The sequence below is a fragment of the Triticum dicoccoides genome, chromosome 6B (genome assembly GCF_002162155.2).
Source record: "Triticum dicoccoides isolate Atlit2015 ecotype Zavitan chromosome 6B, WEW_v2.0, whole genome shotgun sequence".
Classification (NCBI taxonomy): Eukaryota; Viridiplantae; Streptophyta; class Magnoliopsida; order Poales; family Poaceae; genus Triticum; species Triticum dicoccoides.
The window spans coordinates 552,173,671-552,178,205 of record NC_041391.1 but is presented as its reverse complement, the minus strand read 5'-3'; positions in this window follow the sequence as shown (position 1 = coordinate 552,178,205).

Genomic DNA, 4,535 nt, shown 5'->3' with positions numbered 1-4,535 from the left:
GCTTCAGTTAGCAGCAGTAGCGAAGGAATCACTCCATCGGGTTCAGTTAACAGCCATCGATTGATCGCTCGGGTTTAGTAATGTGTAGCCTGCAGTGCAATCGCTCGGGTTCAGTTAGAGCCCAACGCCTCTCTCGGGTTCAGTTAGAGCCAACGCCTCGCACACACGCGCATACGTACGAGAGAAACGCGCATCGATCTCCCACCGTAACCGGCAACTCCCCGAAATTTTCCTCCCCCTCGCTTCTTCCACGATTTTTTCCGTCATGGACGGCCCAAAGAATGTCATGCAGCTGCGTCTCCGGCCCGCCCAGGACGAAAAGCCCATTTTCTGTCATGATTTTTTGTCATAGAAGTAGGAGCCCACCACATCTATGATGATACTGGGTTTTGTCACAATTATCGTCATAGAAGTGTCATATGTATGACAGAAAAAAAATTCATTCAGCCCAAAATGTCACGTATGTGTCTTTTTTTTGTAGTGGAAGATTAGTGATGTTATCGCTAGACACATTGAGCGGGGGGCACGATTGCTTCGCTTGTTCGCCGAGCTGGGGAATTTGTTTCCCTTTTCTTCGTTCTGCTTCTGGCTGTACTGCCTCCCGTTCTAGAGGCTTGAGAGACGATGGACCGTATTTGTATTGCCTCCCGCCTTTGGCTGTACTGATAGACGCCGGAGCAGACGAAGCAGCTGCAGCTGTCTTCTTTTGTTGCTTAAGAGACGGAGCAGCCAGAGGCGGACTGCTACGACGCGCTGGAGCAGTCGGAGCGGCGGCGTCTGTGTTCCACCGTCGCTTACGAGGCAGCAAAGGAGGAGGCGGGCTGCTCGGACGCATGATACGTCCATTTTGCATCATGCTCTTATATCAATATTTATTGCATTACGGGTTGTTATTACACTCAATACTTATGGCTATTTTCTCTTATTTTACAAGGTTTACCATGAAGAGGGGGAATGCCGGCAGTTGGAATTCTGGCTGGAAAAAGGAGCAAACATTGGAAACCTATTCTGCACAGCTCCAAAAATCCTGAAACTCCACGGAACTTATTTTTGGAATTTATAAGAATTATTGAGTGAAAGAAACACCTCAGGGGGTCCACACCCTGGCCAGGAGGGTGGGGGGCGCGCCCACCCTTACTGGGCGCGCCCCCTGTCTCCTGGGCCCCCTGGTGGCCCTCCGGCGTCCATCTTCTGCTATATGAAGGCTTTTACCCTGGAAAAAATTATGGGCAAGCTTACAGGATGAAACTCCGCCGCCACAAGGCGGAACCAATCTAGAGCTCCGGCAGAGCTGTTCTGTCGGGGACACTTCCCTCCGGGAGGGGGAAATCATCACCATCGTCATCACCAACGATCCTCTCATCGGGAGAGGGTCAATTTCCATCAACATCTTCACCAGCACCATCTCCTCTCAAAACCCTAGTTCATCTCTTGTATTCAATCTTGTATCAAAACCACAAATTGGTACCTGTGGGTTGCTAGTAGTGTTGATTACTCCTTGTAGTTGATGCTAATTGGTTTACTTGGTGGAAGATCATATGTTCAGATCCTTAATGCATATTATTACCCCTCTGATTATGAACATGGATATGCTTTGTGAGTAGTTACGTTTGTTCCTGAGGACATGGGTGAAGTCTTGCTATTAGTAGTCATGTGAATTTGGTATTCGTTCGATATTTTGATGAGATGTATGTTGTCTTTCCTCTAGTGGTGTTATGTGAACGTCGACTACATGACACTTCACCATTATTTGGGCCTAGAGGAAGGCATTGGGAAGTAATAAGTAGATGATGGGTTGCTAGAGTGACAGAAGCTTAAACCCTAGTTTATGCGTTACTTCGTTAGGGGCTGATTTGGATCCGTATGTTTAATGTTGTGGTTAGGTTTACCTTAATACTTCTTTTGTAGTTGCGGATGCTTTCAATAGGGATTAATCATAAGTGGGATGCTTGTCCAAGTAAAGGCAGTACCCAAGCACCGGTCCACCCACATATCAAATTATCAAAGTACCGAACGCGAATCATATGAGCGTGATGAAAACTAGCTTGACGATAATTCCCATGTGTCCTCGGGAGCTCCTTTCTCATTATAAGAAATTGTCCAGGCTTATCCTTTTCTACAAAAAGGATTCGGCACCCTTGCTGCACTTTATTTACTTTCATTGCTTATTACTCATTACAATTTATCTTATCAGAAAACTATCTATTACCTACAATTTCAGTGCTTGTAGAGAAAACCTTACTGAAAACCGCTTATCATTTCCTTCTGCTCCTCGTTGGGTTCGACACTCTTACTTATCGAAAGGACTATGATAGATCCTCTACACTTGTGGGTCATCAAGATTCTTTTCTGGCGCCGTTGCCAGGGAGTGTATTGCTTTTGGTGAGTGGAATTTGGTAAGGAAACATTTATATAGTGTGCTGAAATTTTCTGTTACTTGTCACTATGGAAACTAATCCTTTGAGGGGCTTGTTCGGGGTATCTTCACCCCGACCAGAAGAGCAAAGAGTTGCTCCTCAACCTACAGAACTTATTGAAAATATTTACTTTGAGATTCCTTCGGGTATGATAGAGAAACTACTAGCTAATCCATTTGCAGGAGATGGGACATTGCATCCCGATTTACACCTTATCTTTGTGGATGAAGTTTGTGGATTATTTAAGCTTGCAGGTATTCCCGATGATGTTGTCAAAAGGAAGGTCTTCCCTTTATCTTTGAAGGGAGATGCATTGACATGGTATAGGCTATGTGATGATACGAGATCTTGGAATTATAAGCGATTGAAGTTGGAATTTCACCAGAAGTTCTATCCTATGCATCTTGTTCATCATGATCGTAATTACATATATAATTTTTGGCCTCGCGAAGGAGAAAGCATCGCTGAAGCTTGGGGGAGGCTTAAGTCAATGTTATATTAATGCCCCAATCATGAGCTCTCCAGAGAAATGATTATTCAAAAAAATTTATGCTCGACTTTCTCTCAATGATCGCAACATGCTCGATACTTCATGTACTGGTTCTTATATGCTGAAGACTATTGAATTCAAATGGGACTTATTGGAAAGAATTAAATGCAGCTCTGAAGATTGGGGTTCCAACGATGGTAAGGAGTCAGGTATGACACCTAAGTTTGATTGTGTTAAATCTTTTATGGATACCGATGCTTTTCGTGGATTTAGAGCTAAATATGGACTTGACTCTGAGATAGTAGCTTCTTTCTGTGAATCTTTTGCTACTCATGTTGATCTCCCTAAGGAGAAGTGGTTTAAATATAATCCTCCCATTGAAGTAAAAGTAGTTGCACCTATTACAGTTGAAGAAAAGACTGTCACTTATAGTGATCCTATTGTTCCTACTACTTATGTTGAGAAACCTCCTTTTCCTGTTAGGATAAAGGATCATGCTAAAACTTCGGCTGTTGTTCGTAAGAGTAATACTAGGACTTATACACCTCCTGAGCAAATCAAAGTTGAACCTAGTATTGCTATGGTTAAAGATCTCTTGGATGATGATTTAAATGGGCATGCTATTTATTTCTGTGGTGAGACTGCTAATATTGTTAGACCAGATACTAAGATAGATAGACCTGTGGTAGGCATGCCTGTTATTTCTGTTAAAATAGGAGATCATTGTTATCATGGTTTATGTGATATGGGTGATAGTGCTAGTGCAATACCCTATGACTTATCTAAAGAAATTATGCAAGACATTGCACCCGTTGAATTGGAAGGTATTGATGTTACTATCAAACTTGCCAATAGAGATACAATTTCACCAATTGGGATTGTTAGAGACGTTGAAGTCTTGTGTGGGAAGGTTAAATATCCTGCTGATTTGCTTGTTCTTAGTTCCCCACAAGATGACTTTTGTCCCATTATTTTTGGTAGACCCTTCTTAAATACAGTTAATGATTGTGAAAAGGATACTTTTACCATTGGCTTAGAGGGTATGTCTCATGAGTTCAATTTTGCTAAGTTTCTTAGACAACCTCGTGATAGAGAATCACCTAGTAAGGATGAGATTATTGGTCTTGCTTCTATTGCCGTGCCTCCTACTGATCCGTTAGAAACATATTTGCTTGACCATGAAAATGATATGTTTATGAAGGAAAGAAGGGAAATAGATGAAGTGTTCCTTAAATAGGAACCTATGCTGAAACACAACCTTCCCGTTGAAATTCTTGGGGATCCCCCTCCACCCAAGGGTGATCCCGTGTTTGAACTCAAATCCTTACCTGATAATCTTAAGTATGCTTATTTTGATGAAAAGAAAATATATCCTGTTATTATTAGTGCTAACCTTTCAGAGCAAGAAGAAGAAAGATTATTGAAAACTCCGAAGAAGCACCGCGCTACTATTGGATATACTCTGGATGATCTTAAGGGCATTAGTCCCACGTTCTGCCAACACAAAATTAATTTGGAGGACAATGCCAAACCAGTTAGAGATCCTCAACGATGACTGAATCCCAAGATGAAAGAAGTGGTAAGAAATGAGATACTAAAGCTCCTTGAGGCAGGTATAATTGATCTCG